Source organism: Magnolia sinica, chromosome 8 (assembly GCF_029962835.1).
Source record: "Magnolia sinica isolate HGM2019 chromosome 8, MsV1, whole genome shotgun sequence".
Lineage (NCBI taxonomy): Eukaryota > Viridiplantae > Streptophyta > Magnoliopsida > Magnoliales > Magnoliaceae > Magnolia > Magnolia sinica.
Genome location: NC_080580.1, coordinates 37,861,369 through 37,879,145, shown reverse-complemented (window position 1 = coordinate 37,879,145; position 17,777 = coordinate 37,861,369).

Here is a 17,777-nt window from a genome sequence, read left to right as displayed (position 1 = left end):
TGCATCCATGGTCTTCCCAAGAGGAGGTTATATGTTATCATTGCATTGATAACATGACAGACAACACCTATAGTTAACTCTCCTATTTCCAGTGTTACCATAATTTTACCAAGCACACATTGCCCATCTTGATTAAAGCCCTGTATCATCATTCCACTAGGGCGTGAATTAGAGAGACGATATCCTAATGCATTCAGCATTGCTAACGGCATCAAATTCACCGCAGACCCATTATCCAAATTTGCTTGACTTGATTACCGTGAATATGGCCTACGATCAACAGTCTATTATGCTCTGTATTATAGGTTAAAATATCATGCGAGAAGGAAACTACCGGCATGTAATCCTCATGCTCCTTGCGTTCTACATTTTCCATTTCCAAGTAATGTTTCTCTAACATTATTGTCAAACAAGGCTTGAATCAAGCTTTGCTGGGAATCTTCTGACAGTCTTAACGCATTGTAAATACTTAATCGAGTGTCACGTCCCAAACTCGGAAAACGGGCTCACAAAATTCCCGATCGCCGAATCCAGTGTCGACAGCCTCCGTAGTGCCCCCATTCTCGGATTCCGACACTCTCATGCCAGATTCCGATCCTGGGATCCTACAAGGAGGATTTTCAGTAAAAAAAAAAATATTTTGTAATAGAGCATAACCATAAGCATAACCAAGTCACAAAACAACATCACCACATATCCACTATATCGAAAACTTTAAGTACAATGCAGAAAGGGAAAATACAGGGTGATCAAAAGCTTCAAAATAAACTGATGTGCACTCCTGCCTCAGCGCTGCTTCGATCTAATGCCACTGCACGCAACGGTCGTGCATAAGCTTACAAAAGCTTAGAGGGTGGTGTAAGTGTGTGTGCAAGGCCAGCGCCAAGTGTACAATATCAGAGTAATGCGGAAATATGCGATAAGTCCATGAATGCTATCAGCTGTACCAACGCTATATGATGCAAGACATGAATGCTATCGGCCATACCAAGGCCATGCGATGCGAGGCCTATGTAGCCAAATGTCATATGCGAGATGCGAAGCAAGCATGTCAGTCCTCATCAAGTACACATATCAGTACAGTTCCTCTCTGGATATCACCGGGGTCTAATACACCTCACACTGACTGCCTCCTCCCTAGCTGCACAGTCAAGCAAGTGGAAGAGACCACACTATCCGCCTGACTAGTAGTCTGCCAATATCTACCCGGCTCGTCGATAGCGGACTCATTTGTGAGCTGGTCAAACTCAGCCTAGCTTATAGCCCCCTCACTCGGGCGGATAAGGCCACACCCCCTTCCAACCGACCACGAAACAGTGGGAGACGCGGCCTACTGGTATTCGGCACTCGGGCGCTCGTGTATCCACTCGGTCTAGACGTTGGAGCATCTCCTGGTACCAAAAAGGTTCTGGGACTTTCACCCAAGGACATCCTAAGTGCCCACAATGCTAGAGCAAATATTTCCTGTAACCGATACGACCATCCACGATGTGCCTGTGGAGGCCACGGCCCTGATGTCGCTAGGGCATGCAGTGATCAAGTCACACATATGCGGAATGCATGAGTCACATTGTCAAATCATGCAGTAATCCTGTGCGTACCATGCACTCATGTGGGGGCACTCCGTCTCATAAGGAGTCCCGTAAATGTCACAGCCCAACGGCTTATGCTATGATCAAACATTCCTCATATCAAGCATACATATGATGCGTATGGGCATGTATCATGGAGCTATACTAAGCATGTTATAAAGTGATGAATTATCCCTACAATGCAGATGAGCCTAGAAGGCCTACACACCACAAGTACGGCCTATCAATGGGCCCTAGGGAGAGTCGTAATGCGAACATTTAACCAACATTATACTTGCAATGTGGACGTTAAACCAACATTGCTCCCAAGGCATAGCTTGCCACAAACCATGGAGAAATCATGCATTGCAATGGACCCTAAGGACAACCCGTTGGGCCTCGATCCATGGGCCTTAGGTACATCAAATGGGCCATATCACATGGGCCTTACATTCATCAAATGAGCCACATCAATGGGCCTTACCAACGGGCCTTATGTACATTGCAATGGGCTATAACCCATGTGCCTTATAATATATCAGAATGGGCCTAATCACATGGGCTTTACATTCATCAAATGAGCCACATTAATGGGCCTTACCAACGGGCCTTATGTACATTGCAATGGGCTATAACCCATGTGCCTTAGAATATATCAGAATGGGCCTAATCACATGGGCTTTACATTCATCAAATGAGCCACATTAATGGGCCTTACCAACGGGCCTTATAAATGTCAAGGTGGGCCTTAAAAATGGCCACAAATACATATATACATACATACATATATATATATATATATATAAAATTCATGCCAAAGGATCAACCGATCCTTACTTCAAATAATAGTGGTAGGACCCACTTGAACCACATATCTGACCCACTTAAACCACTTGAATCATGCCTTAAAATGAGCTTGCAAAAAGGATTGACGGTTGGGGATGCAACACAAGCATCATGGTGGGGTCCACTGTCCAGAGAGTGGACAGTGTGGATAACCACATAAATCATGGTGGAGCTCACCGTCCACTGCCGTGGACGGCCTGGAGGGAACACATACACGGTGGAGTCCACCGTCCCGTGCTGGGGACGGTGTGAATAAAATACATACATAACTGTGGGTCCCACGTGGGGCCCACCATAATGTTTGTTCACCATCCAATCCGTCCATGTGGTCACATAGACCTGGACGAAGAGTAAAAACAAATTTCAGATTGATCCAAAACTTCTGTGGCCCAGAAGAAGTTTTCAAAGGCAGACATTCAGTCCCATTGTTTCCCATGATGTGGGCCACCTGAGTCTTGGAAGAGGCTGAAATATACATCATGGTGGGGCCCAGATGAGGGGCCGTGGGTCCCTGCACGGACGCCCGCCTACACGCAGTGACTGCGTCTCTGGAGCTGACAGCGGCAGCAGTGAAAGCTGCTGCCCTTATTTTTTTTTTTTTGAAAAACCTCTATTCTTAAGGTTTTGCATAGTTGGGCCCCTCATCAGGGAGATCCGAGCTCGACATCGATCCCCATAGATCAATACAAGAAGGATGAGCCCAATATTCAATATTTTTTGGTGAATAAAAACAGCAGTTGGATTTTTAACGGTTACCACCATTGTTTCTCCTATGGCCCACCAGTTACTCGGATTTGCTTCATTTTTCGGCTCAATGCCTAAAATGAACTCAAGAATGGAATGGACGGCATGGATTGATCTCATACATCAATGTGGGGTCCACACAAGTGGACCACCTCAATAGGGTGTGAACCAAGCTGATATTTGTGCTTTTCCCATACCACGTCCAGCGTCCCTGGACGCTGGATGGTTGGACGAAACACATACATTCGAGGTGGGGCCGGCTTAGGTGGGCCACCACATGGAGGATGGTGTGGGTGCAACACATGTAAGGTGGGCCCCATTTATAAATGGCTTGGGTAAAAGTCACACCTCATGGTGGGGTCCATCCGGGTGGGCCAAAGGCCACATCATCACATAAAATAGGCACAAAGAAAATGAAAGAGAGAGGGAGAGAGAGAAAGAGTGAGAGACACGTGTGATAGAGGGACCCCGGCACTATGGGCCCTCCGTTCAAGCATCCAATTGTACATCAAGTGGGTCCCATTGCATGTGGGCCCATTAAATTGAAAATCAACGCTGGAGATCCTTTCTCCACCAAAATAGACGGTCTAGATGACCCTATGCATGCAAGGAAGATAAACATCATGATGGGGTCCATGGAGAATGGCCCCATCATGGAATGATCATGAGCATCAAGGTGGGCCATTGGCCACATCAAGGGTCCAAAGTGAGATCCATACCATTGATCGGTAGGCCTCACTTGGCCCATCATAAGAACATGAAAACCTAGTCTATAGAAGCACCCACCGGTCAAACTTCTCGGTCCGTTGAAATGCCGATCTCCTTAAGCTTCACTTTGATGGTTGAAGATGAGAAGTGAAAGGCTAGGATGGAGGATTTGGGATGGGAAAGTGGGCCACACACATGCACTCTCTCACATGGAGAAGCTTGGACATGAGCTCTCTCTTTGGTTGCTTGGAATTGAGTTGAGAAATGAGAAAGAGAGAGGGAGAGATGGGATGTAAAGAGAGAGAGTGATGGATGTGAGTGATGGGTGAGGTGATGTGTACTTGACTAGCATGGGGTGTAAGAGAGAGGGTGAGAAAGGGTTGACTTTGGAGAGAGAAAGCATGGGTTGCTTGTACTTGATATGAGGTGATGGATGTGATTGATTGATGGGATTGATTTGACATATTGTAGAGATTCTCTTGGGATTGCAAACGCGCGGTGTTTTCTTCGAAATAAACGCCGGCTCACATCTTCCTGCCAGGGTATCGGATCGGTGCGAGAGACGCGGCGTCGGAACTGCGGCGACGGTGCGGTCGCAATGGTACAAGTCTTGATTTAAGCCGACTCAAATGTACAGCATACGACTTAGGGTCGATCGCAACGTCGATTATACGTCACAAGTTGCCGAAATTCGACAGGAAGGATCGCGGGATTCGACGGAACAGAACGGACTAGGATACGGGTCTTACATCGAGCCAGTATGCCTTTCAGATGACTTCTCACGTCATAGGTCACTTTTTCTATTTCGTTCTTCTCTTCTTTTTTATCATTGCTAAAATAATTCTTGGTAACCTCTACTTTTGCTACTTCAGCTTTCTGTCTCGGGGGACTCATCACTCATCACCCTTTTTCTTGATCGTAATGTGATTACTGCGGCTTTGCCTATCATTTTACGATGTTATTTCTCTGCTCTTTCATGAGTACCTTCTCGGGAAGTTAATACATTTACTGTCACTTTTACGTCTCTCTTTTTATTTTCCAATTATTATCTCATCTCTGTTTATCATTCTCTGCATTATGCGTTTTAGTGTGAAATAATTTTCTGTTGGGTATCCTATCAAACGATGATAGCGACAGAAGTCTCTTGTTTTTGTCACTTCTTTAGGGCATTTGGATGGAGGTAGTTCTATTGTACCAGCCTTCAGCAATTAATTCATCATAGGGACTACATCTTCCTCTTCAAATGCAAACCCCTCATGAGAGTTAAGCGACCTGGGCCTTTTATCGTTGAATCTACCTTTGGGTCGATTTGACTCTTCTGTCCTTTCAGTCATCTTTCCCTTTGCTTCCCTTGTGTCATGACTTTTCTTTTCATTATCGACTACATTTGTAATCAACCATTAGGTCCCCTTCTGGTTGTTTCATTGTGAAATGCTGACATTTTCTTGGTCATTAGTTTCAAAGCATGAGCTTTTGTTGCTAGATCACGGAAAGTTTTTATATCAGCACTGGTGAGACCGAATGCGATTCCTATCTCCATAGAGTTCAAGCACACCTTCACCTAATTTTTCTCCTCTGATAATTGTTTGTAAGAATCTCATAATGTCTTCCACCTATCTATAAATTTCTCTACGGGCTCCCCTTCTCTCTGTCATATTAAGGATAATTCTGTGATACTGACATTATGCTCTGACGAAAAGAAGTTTGACATGAAGGCGTCTTGCATCTGCTCCCAAGTTTGCATCAATCCTGACACTAATTAAGTTGGAGTACCATTGGAACACCTTTCTTGTTAAAGAAGAACCAAACATCCAAAGGCAGTATTGTGGCACTTTAAAGAAATTTCCCATGCTGGTGATGAAGTGCATTAGATGTTCTTCTGGTGATCTGTCTCCGTTAAACTTCTGAAAATCGGGATGTTTAAAATTGGCTGGAAAAGGAACATCTTCTACCTCTCTCGGATACGGCATTCGGTATCTGAATCGGCCAACATTCTCGCGTTCTCTTTCTGTTCTGACGGCCTCTTCAACTACCTGTCGTTCTTCTTCTTGAGTTATTGCTCTTGCTATGGGAGCGGGCCTGAGTGATCCTGCCCTTGTTGGTTGGGATCCTTCAGGTTACTGCTCTCGTCCATTCATTGTACCCATCATTGGGGGATCCGTCATCTGAACGACATTGTGCACAAGAGTTACTAAGGCCTCTCAAAGATTTTTGCATTCTTCCATCAGCGTTCTTTGTGCTTGTGCCATCTCAGTCATACGATGCTCTATAGTCGGCAGTGGTCCTTGACTTGTTTCGGCCATGCATACGATAACCTCTCTGCTCCCTGATGAAACTGTCATTGGGGTAGAGAGGGAATATATCGATGCAATGGGGCTTACAAAAAGAGTAGTTTCATTTGATTTTCCTATGCTTCCGCAGTAGTTGGTCGACTGAGGTGATGCGGGAGTTGTTGAGCTTGTCAGCAGTGACTTACCATTCTGTTCCCTTGTCTATTGAATCCTTACAGCAGGTAGGGCTAGGAAATCATGCGATGTCAGCGGAGGAATGTTTTTCCAGGGTATATTGTTGGAGGAGTGAGCTCGGGGTTCTTTCTGGCTGCGTTTCATGTTATTGGTCCCCTAATTCTTTGTGAAGATGAATTCACCCTGGCGATCACTACATTTCATGCCATTGTTCTTCGAGATGCTACAACATTCCAGTCATTATCACTTTCTTGTGCTAGTGGTGAAGTAGATATAACTCCCGCCATAACTTGGGGTTTATCATTCTTGTTTGGGGTAGGCTGGACTTTGTGATTTGGAGACTGATTTATCATATACTCTATCACAAACCTAGTCACCGTGAAGTAGAAATTTGTCTTCTTTGTTGCGCTTGCCATTGATCATAATTTGAAATTTTGTCTGATAACGTGCAAGTAAAATATAAAATCGCAATTAGTATCTGAATGATAAAACATTCTATCTTAAAGATGAAGGGGAGGATGTTCCCGTTAGAGTTGTCATTTTGGCGTAAAAAAAGATGCCAAATTATGACAAAAGTTCCCGTAACCTTCTCAATGTTAATCTTAAATAAGACAATTCCCCAACAGAGTCGCCATTTTGTTTCGACAAGAAACAAATGTATTCAATTTAGGAGATTGTCTTATTTAATCATAATAGAGAGAGTGTGTAGAGAACAATTATCATATTTATTCATACAGAGTTCATTTACATCCTTTGATTTTCCTTGATTCTAAGATAGCATATTCAAAATACAAGAATTGAGAGAGTTTAAATGTTAAATATGGATATCAAATCTGGTAGCATTTCGGCTTGTGCTTTAATCATCTCATTGAGAGGAATTTTGTACGGATCTGATCATTTGATCTCTCTTTCTTGAGCTCATGTTCCTGTACAAAAGGAAGATCGAAGATCACATTTCATCCAGCCATTTCGGCAGCATTCTGACTCTTGAGTATTCACTCTCATGCCCGCACAACACCATGTTGTTGTGCAGCCTTGCACAAAGCCTCCTCTCTCTTCTTCCTCCCTTCTCCTCTTGATACCTTCGACTTCTCTTCTTCTCTGGAGCTTTGATCTTCTTCAAAATCTTTAATGTGTGCAAATGAGAGGGGGAGAGGGGTGTTTATAGGCCTCCACATGTGCAAACCCTCAATCTTTGTATTATGGGGCTCACCTTCCATCAAATCTCAATCATTCGAACCATTCTGACTGATTTTCCTCTGTGTAGGTGTGTGCAACCATCTAGACCATTTGTACGGTCCCACGCAATCACTAGGGTTTGTGTGGGTCTGTGCAGACACTATGAACTTTGTTCTTTTCTTCACTTTCTTCTCATACTTCTTCTTCTAGTTTCCCTTTCTGATTTATTCTTGATCCTTCATTTTTATGCCTCAACACCATGGTGTTGGATTATTGTAATAACTTATGCTATCATATGATATATGCTTGTTTGCTTTCTAAGGATTACAAAACACATTTACTTTGCATTTTTAGTACTTAATATACCTTTGATTAGTTCAATTTTTTATAATGGTATAGCAACTAGTATCTGATCAGGGGATTTTTAGGTTTACTGCAAGGTTAAATACCTTAAAGTGTTGAACGTACTAATGCTTTGGTTTCTAATTATGGTTGTTTGTATATTTTCGACGACATGAGCAGGTAGTTTGCAAAGATGGCAAAAATCATTTTTATTTCAGTCTATTTCTGATGCACCTCTACATTTAATTCATGTGGATTAGATTCAATCTTGTCATATTTTTTTATTTTTTATTTTAAAAAATGAGAAAAACTGAATTCTTTTATTCAGCTATTAAAGCCCTTTCATATATATATATATATATATATATGGGAAAAGGTACTATACGCTCGACCGTATTGGACCTTTCATAAGGTCGAGTGGTGGCGTCACGTTATTCGTCGGATGGTGAGGAAATTTTATAAGGAAACTAAATAAACAAAACCATGAGAAATTTGGTAGGAAACGGACGCAGATTAGCTACTGACAGGTCGGGTAGCGGGACTTGCTACTGAAGTTACGTAACCAAGTTTTGTGGGCCTCATCATGATGTATATTATGTATCCACTCCGTCCATCCATTTGGAGAGATCATATTACGGCATGATCCAGAGAATGAGTCAGATCAAAAGCTTACATGGACCACCGCAGATAATAGCAGAGAGGGTGACGCCCACCGTTAAAAACTTCTAAGCATTACAAAAGTTTTAATTCAAGCTAATATTTGAACTTTCTGTATTTCATGTCTACGTTAACACATGAACAGGTTAGATCTCAAATAAACATCATGATGGACCTTAGGAAGGTTTCAATGGTGGTCGTCACTATCCTCGCTGCTTTCCATGGTGGGTCCACTCGAGCTTTGGATCTTCCCCATTCTTTGTATCATGCCCTAAAATGATCTCTCCAAATGGATGGACAGTGTGGATACAACACATATATTGTGGTGGGCCCACAAAATTTGATGACGTGTCTTCTGCAGCGAGTTTGGCTACTCAACCCTTCACCAGCTAATTCGCGTTTGTCAGGAAACCTACTGTAATACGCACGCACTTTACTCCTAGATTCTATGAGTAGCTGAAGTCATGTCACAAAGTTCTGTGGGTCCCAGCATGATGTATGTATTATATCCACACCGTTCATCCACTTTAAGAGATCATATTATGGCATTATCGAAAGAATGAGGCAGATCAAAAGCTTTAGTGGACCCAACCATAGAAAAGTGTGGCGAGTGATGCTCATGCTTAAAATCATCCTAAGGCCCACTGCACTGTTTATTTGACATCCAAACTATTGATTAGGTCATGCGGACCCATGTGAAGGAAAAAACAAAGATCAACTTGATCCAAAACTTTTATGGCCCCCCTAAAAAATTTACTGGTCGACACCTATTCAACTCTATTTCCTGTAATTTGGTCCACTTGAGATTGGGATATACCCCATTTTTTGTCTCATTACCACAAAATGATCTAGAAAAATATATAGAAGACATAGATGAAACACATACAACATGGTGGGGCCCATATAGCACCAACCACTCGCCATTTGCAGTGGCGGGGGAGTAGCCAGTACGCCAACGGAAGCGGATTTCCTACTAAAGCCTTTCCGGCTAATATTCGCAAAAGGATTGTGTGGAGCCCACTGTGATCTTTGTGTGAAATCCAACCCGTCCATTCGTTTTTAGATATCATTTTAGGACATTATACTGAAAATGAGGAGGATCCAAAATTCAAGTAGGCCATACAAGATGAAACACGATAGAAAAGAATGTTTACCGTTGAAACCTTCCTAGGCTTCACCTTAGTGTTTATATTCCATCCAAACCGTTTATAAGGTCATTTTCACTGATATGAAATGAAAAAACCATGAACATAAACCAATACAAAACTTTTGTAGCCATATGAATGTTTCAACGGTGGTAACTAAATCCCTGTTGTTTCCTTTCATGTGTCCCATTTAATTTTTGAATCCTACTCATTTTTGGTCACATGTCATTAGATGATTTTAAAAAACGGATAGACGGGTTGAATTTATCACAAACATCATAGTGGGCCCCACATAAAATTCTAGCACATGATCTTCCAACAACGAAAGGTCGAGCGTATAGTACCTTTTCCTTATATATATATATATATATATATATATATATATATATATATATATATATATATATATATATATATATATACATATATATATATAAGGAAGACTTTACATCGCCTTGTACACATTCGGGCAACTTCTTGGAAAAGAGGATCACGAGGATGCCTATCATAAGGAACCAGAAAAGAAAAACAACGGATTGTCCAGCGTTAGGATTCTACATCCCAGAGGGGACTGCCTAATGTAACCCAACCCAACTCTATCAAGCAAAATTAGACCACGAATCTGAGGCGGGAAATCTGTAGTTTGTCGGAAAAGGAAAGGGGCTTATTGATCACTCCCCACGCATGCTAGACCATTGGGCGGGGCATTCTCTTCTCTCAGTACATGATAGAATGTAAACTGACCTTTAGCCTTAATTTTCTCAATCCGGGAAACCTAGTACCTCTAGCACCAACTTGCTTGGGACTTTCCATTCAATAAATCCACCACAAAGCTTGGAGTTGGATTCAACTTCCACCTTTGGCAGTCTCATATTCAGACTGAAGATCCTACCGCTCCATACCGCCCTGAGCTCCGCAATGTTATTTGAGCCCGACCCGTAGCCAACCAATAAAAAATTTCCTTTCTCTCCTCTAAAAATACCTCCTCCTCCAGCCAAGCGTGAGCCACCTTTAGCCAACCCATCGACATTTAGCTTGCTCCAACCAGCTTGTGGTGATCTCCACTTCACTAGGTGTGTTATCATCCTTTGTGGGGACAAAGTGGTAATCCCCAGGGCCTTGAAAGTGAGATCATTAATCATAGAACTATATCTTAGCTTTGGTAGGCCATGACTAAGTGCATTAATCCACCAGGATACTCGATATATTGTTCTTGAGGGCAAAATTGTGATATCATCAAATTTGGCTTCATTTATGCTTTTCCAAATTTCCCAAAGAATGATGTTGGGGGCAGCCCATGCAAGGTTGCAATACTGCCCCTAGGAGATGGGGCGAGCCACCAAACACGTAGTCTATCTTCCACGGTTTGATTCTCCATTACTGCAATGCCGAAATGGCCCCAAAGTGGTGTCAAACTGCCTTTGCCAGGTTGCTAAATTGGAAAAGATTAGATAATGATTCCTCAGATGGCTGTTGATCTTGAGACTCCCCACAACACGCACACTTTGACGCTAGGAGGATACCTTTAGATTGAACTCTTCCTTATGTCAGAATAACACCTTGCAGCAGTCTCCATACAAAGATGAAAATCTTGGGGGCATTTTAGAATGTCAAACCTAGTTCACTGAGCTTCTCCTCCACCCGCCTATTTTGCAGGCCTGCCAAGTTGATTTAATAAAGAAACTTCCTGACGACTCTAGGGGCCAAAAATAGGAGTCGGGGTCAGCTGAAGTACAGAAACCACCTTAGAAAACAAAGTCCACCACCTCCTGGGGAAGGTAGGAGAATATCAAGGATGGGGGAGAGGGGTTGACGGGACCTAAGAAATCTTGAAGTTTCATGGATTGGAGTTTCTTTAGATTAGGCCTGACTGCCCGTTGTTCTAGCGAACCTAGGCCAAACCAGTTGTCTCACCATAGGTTGCACTCTCCCTGACCCACTTGCCATTGAACAACACCTTCCAAGAATTGAAATAAGGATCTGATGCTATTCCACATTGGGGAGGGGGAAACCGAGGCAAAAGGACCATCGTTTGTGAGCTGGAGGTCGCGTGGGTACTTTGCTTTCATCGGTGTTACCCATTGACTGATTCTATGTCCGAACTTGGCTGCCCAGGCTAGCTTGAGGTGAAGAGCCTTCATTACTTCTTTGAGGTTCCTAATTCCCAGACCTCCTTCACCTTGGGCTTGGAGATTCTTTGCCAACCGATCTAACGAAGCTTTTTATTCCCATCTGACTAGCCCCAAAAGAAGTTTGTCAAGCTTTTTGTTCCCATCTGACTAGCCCCGGAAGAAGTTTGCCAAGCTTTTCTCCATCTTGGCCATGACTTGGAGCAGAATAGGGGAGGCAGTCATTATGTGGACCGGGATACTACTGAGCACATGGCAGATTAGAGTAGTCCTACTAGCCTGAGAGAGATATCTTGCCTTCCAACCACTGATATGGGCCTCAATACTATTTTACAATATCAGAAAGTCCACTCTTTTAGCCCTTCACCTGACAATAGGGACTCCCAGATAGGTGGCCCCGGAGGAGGACCTTCGGATCCTTGAGAAATGCTCTATCGCCCTTATCCTGGCCTTGGCAACTTGTCAGAGCAGAAGAAGGAACTTTTACCACAGTTGACTAGCTGTCCGGATGTAATTTGGAATGACTCGAGGAATTCTTTCATTGCTCAGTGGGACAAACTTCCCCCATTCAAGAACAAGAGGGTGTCGTCTGCGTAGAGGTGGGAGATGAGCGAGCAACCCTGCTTGAGCTTGAATGGATGACACAAACCCCTATTCACTAACGACTTGAAACCCTTACGAAGGACCTCTGCTACCAAAATGAACAGACTTGGCGATAGCGAGTCTCCCTGGTGGAGGCCTCTAGAGGACTTGAAATATCTCACTTCTTCACCATTTATGAGCACCAAGAACTAGTTGTTTTCCCATCATTTTTCTTCCAGGGACACCCATTTTTCGCTGAAGTCGAAGCATCTAAGGACTTGTTTAAGGAAGTTCTACTTAACCCTATCATATGCTTTTTTCAAGTCTAATTTCAATACAATGTTACCTCATCGAACCTTTCTGTTAATACCTCTGAACATCTCCTGCGCAAGGGCGATGTTTTTTGTTATCGATCTTCCCTGGATGAAGGCACCTTGCTCGAGGGAGATCAGCGTTGATAGCACTTGGTTCAATCTGGAGGCTACAAACTTAGAGATCTTGTAAATGCAGTTGCAGAGGCTAATCAGGCGGAAGTCTGATAAGGAAGATGGGGTTGTAGATTTTGGAATCATACATATGAGTGAAGATGAGAATGCTCAGGGCATGTCTCCCCCTTGGAACAGGTGAATCACCGCTTTATGGAGGTCTTTTCTGACTAAGTGCTAGCAAGTAGCAAAGAAAGCCCTGATAAATACGTCCAGGCTTAGAGCCCCGCCTTTAGGAAGAGCGTTGACCACTTGGAGGACCACTTGGAGGGAGGGAAGGGCTAGTAAGATGTCATTATCCTCTGTAGGTAGAAGTCTTGGAATAGAATGATAAAAGTTAAACGGTGGGGTTGAGACCTCTGACCTGAGTAAGGAGTCGAAGAATTTCACTGTTTTCGTTTTAATGGAGTTTGGATCTTAAACTATTTCCTCTGCTGAACTTCGATCAACCTGATTTTCGCTCTCCTCATCCTATCTGAAACGGAAGCATAAAAGAATTTAGGGTTCTTGTCCCCCTCTTGAAGCCATGAAATTCTTAACTTTTACTTCTAGAATATTTCTTCCCTGAGTTCCATGTGGGCCAGATGCTATTTGGCCTCAATGAATTGATGTTAGAGGTCCTCCTCAGTTGAATTATGCATTCGATGTTCAATGTTCACTAGGGATTCTTCTGCCAACTTAACTTGTTGGTGGACGTTGTCGAAATTTCCTTGTTCCATACCTTGAGGGCTTGCTTAAGTTTCAGTTGGACATTAATCATGGGCTGAGTGTCCTCCTTTCCCTCCTAGGTGAGCTAGACCACCTGGAGAAAGGGTTCATGAAGTGTCTACATCCTCTGGAACCTAAAAGGCCTAGCCGAAGTGGGAGAAGCATGGGGCAAAGATAGTAGAATCGGAGCATGATCGGAGTTGGCCCTCAGAAGATGTTCCACCTTAAATCGAGGGAAGAAGTTAGCTTAGTCGATGTTGACAAGAGCTCTATCTAGTCTTGCCTAGACCCAAGAATTGTCCTGCTGGTTATTGCTCCAGGTGAACTATTCACAACCTCAAGTGTAGGGTCGCAATGTAGTAATAATCTCTATAAGACTGAGGTCGAATCCATAGGTACTAATCTCGTGTGTATTCTGAAAGTAACTAGAATAAAAAATAGAGGAAGATCCAAATCTAAATTGAGAATAAAAAGGAAATAATTGTGAAGTATTTAGTTAGAAACTTAAGAATTCAAAGGTGGGAACTAGCATTTCCAAGTATCCACTTGTAGTAATCAGGGTGATTCCTTACTTGATTCAAGTAACACAATCAGAATTAGAGTCCTATCATATCTAATTGGAAGATATATCAATTAAGATCAAATCTAAACTTCCTTTAACATAATTCTCAAAGAGGAGAATTATGATAATTGGCAGGAATTTCATCACCAAACCATGCCCATGAGATGATGGCAAATAACAGGATTTAACAATCCCATAATCTCAAAACAGGAAAAGAAGATACTCAAAGCTATTGCATATCTACTGTAATTTAAGTCACAATAAATCATTAAAAATTAAAAGTATTCTTTAAATATCAAACTAGAATCAAAGTAATTTTAACATAAACATGAATCAAAGTAATAAAAACATCCCATCACACTACAAGCTTCACCTCTTAGCCCTAGCTAAGAGGTTTAGCAAACCAAAGACATGATTAGATCTAAAACCCTAGAAGAAAACATGAAAACTAAGGAAGAAAGGAAGAAAAATTCTTGGTGACGACTCTTCATCCTTGTTCTTTGCTCCTCCAAACCCTAAATGATACCTAGGGATGCCCTGGGGACTCCTATTTATAGTTGAGCAACACATCCTTTTGCACCGACTTGGAAGAATCTAGAAACAGCCTTAAAGTTGCGCAGTCCACATAAAATACGCGTAACAACTTCAATGTATTGAAGGTCTTTCGATATGATCTTTGATATAAGCTTCGATGCATCAAAGGTCTTTTGATATCATTGAAACTGGTCGAGAACTATCCAGCGAGTTTGGCTTAAAAATCCTACAATTTTCAATTCCACCTTCGATACATCTAAGTACCTTCGATATGATCTTTGATGCATCTAAGTACCTTTGATATGATTGAAGGTGATTTTGTCAGTTTTCCAGAATTAGACTTTTCAGGATTCCTTTTTGTCACTTCAAGTCTTTGATTCTCTTCCTTCATCACTTGGTTTCCTTGGATTTTGGCATGTGAATTCTTCAATCTTGGTCTCCTAAGATCTATTCCTTTCCTTGGTGATCTTTGAGCATCAAGTTCATGCTTTTAGCACCTTTTCCAAACCAAGCTCTTAAATTCACCTTGCAACACAAACATGAGTAAAATAGGACATTAAGTAGTATCATGTTCATAAAACCAAGATATAATTGGGAGATAATATGCAATATTTGACCCTTGACATGAACTTATTCCCTGTATAGCCTGCATCCAGCAGTCCAGTGGTATTGATAGCTTACGCGAATTCCTTAGAAATGGCAATGTCTAGATTTTTTCTACCTCTCCTTTCTGAACCTCCTGTCAGCGCATTGAAGTCACAGCACATAGCCCACGACCCTTGCGATGATCTAGATATGGAGGCCATGTCTTCCCACAGGAACCTCCTTTGGATTTTGTCACAATGTGTGTAAACTATGGAGAATCAGATAGGAGTTTGGGAATTCTATAAGCAAATTTCCATAGATAACATCTTGTTAGTAACAGAGAAAGTCAGAATATTCAAATTATTTTTGAAAAACACCCAAAATTTTCCCCCTGAATTGACATTGGATAAGGACGAGTGGAAGCCTAGCTTAAGGCATATGCCCATTCTCTTCTCTTCCTTAGCATTGGCTCAATGATTGCCATGATCCATGGAATTTTCTTTCTAATGAATTTTGAAGTTGTCCTTATGGTGGGTGCATTGCCCAGGCCACGTGCATTCCAAATTAGGACATCATCCATCCATAATATAACTTGTATTCACAACCCTCCAAATTTCCATAATATGGTAGGAACATATGAAAGGGGGTTACTCCAGTAAGGAGGCACTTCCCTTCCCTCATTGCTCTCAGGATACCTCAACGAAGAGCTACCTACTGATCTAGATCGCCCTTGGAGGCCCCTTGTCTTGTCTGTTTCCTGATTGCCTAGCTTGGCTATTGCTGCATGTCTGGGGGAATCCATCAGCTAAGTCAGTTCCTTGATACTCTGGGTTATTGGACTGTGAGGTTGGGGAGCTAAATAAGGTTCCTTAGATGAGGGTGGTCTCTTTTGTGGTTCTCGAATGAGGTATAGATACAATTGGTCATTTATAAATGATTATTAATGTTTCGCTTTGTTATTTCTAGTAGTTCATGAAACTGATTTTCTTGACCGCTTATTTCTTTTAAGAACTTCATTGATAATTTAATTAATAAGAGAATGAAGATTTTTCAATGTGATGAACATGGCTATGTTAGAGCATAAAAAATCAGAGAAGAAAGTTGTGGAAGATTGGAATTCAAAGAACAAGACAAAGAGGAGAAAAGAACATTTACATGATAAAAACGGTGCAGAGCCATTGCACGCGCACAACAACCCTGTTCTGTGAACCATTCGTTGGTCCATTATGCGACGTGTAATACATGCTTTATGAGTCTCGTGCAATGACGAGTGGCTGTGCGGAAATTGGCTTCACACGTGTGAATGCCTATAAATACCCCTTCCCCTCCTCATTTCATTTATCATAAGTTTAGGTCTTTAGAAGATTTCCAGAGAGTTCAGGAATTCTCTAAGGCCTCTTCTATCTCCTCTAGGGGTTGTATGGAGAGAGAGGAAGAAGGAGAAGAAAAAGAAGAAAGTAGGGAACAATCACTGTTGCGCTAGCAAGCGCAGCAGGTCTCCATTGCACGGCGCGCAATAAGACTATTGCACGCGCAGTGAACCATCTTCATAAGTGTGTTCTTTCGGATCTTCACAAAAGATGATGATTTCCAATGGAATTGGATTATTTCCTTCTAGATTATCATATCAGGCAAATCAAAGAGAAGAATTAAGGATTTTGAAGGATTCTCAGATCCACGCAATCCCTCTTTCATATAGACAAAAACACTGTGAGCCGAAATATTGTCAAAATCATTATTTGAATGATTTCTAATGTTATTGTTATATTTATTAAATATATTTTGTATTGGAATCAAGGGAAATACGAGGATGTAAATGAACTTTGAAATCAATAAAAATATCTGATGATAATTGTTCTCTTATATTTCTTTGTTATTATTGAGTAAGATATCCCCGATCAAAATATATTTGTTTCTTGTCGAAATAAAATGGTGACTTTGCTAGGGAAGTTTATCTTATTCATTAATGACTTAAAAATCATCAAAAGAACTATCACCATCAAATGGTGTCGCTATCGCGCCAAAATAGCGACTCTAAACTGGAACATCCTCCTCTTCATCTTCATTATAAAGTATATCTTATTCAAATTGAAAAAGAGAGCTATTAATGTCCTAGAGGGTGGGTGAATAGGACAATACCAAATAATCAAAATAAATGTTGAATATATAAAGAATATAAAAATGTCAACAACCTGATTATTAAAACCTTGATTCTAAATGATTCGTAGGATAACCTTATTTCACGAATGTCTTTAAAATGAATCTTTCAAACTAGTAAGAGAATATGAAATGATTACAACATTCACCCCAAGAATGAAAATACATAACATCCACCATCAAAAGAATAAAGTATTCACCACAAGGCATAAAGATTTATTGTTGATTTGGTGCTCAAAACAACCACACTTACTCCACTCCCAAAATTACTACCCTCGTAATTTTGTCTTTCACTATAACGAGGTTTTTACAGTTCCTTTTGATTTTGATGGGCTATCACAATAAAAACTCCTTTTGTAATTTAGACGGGTTATTACA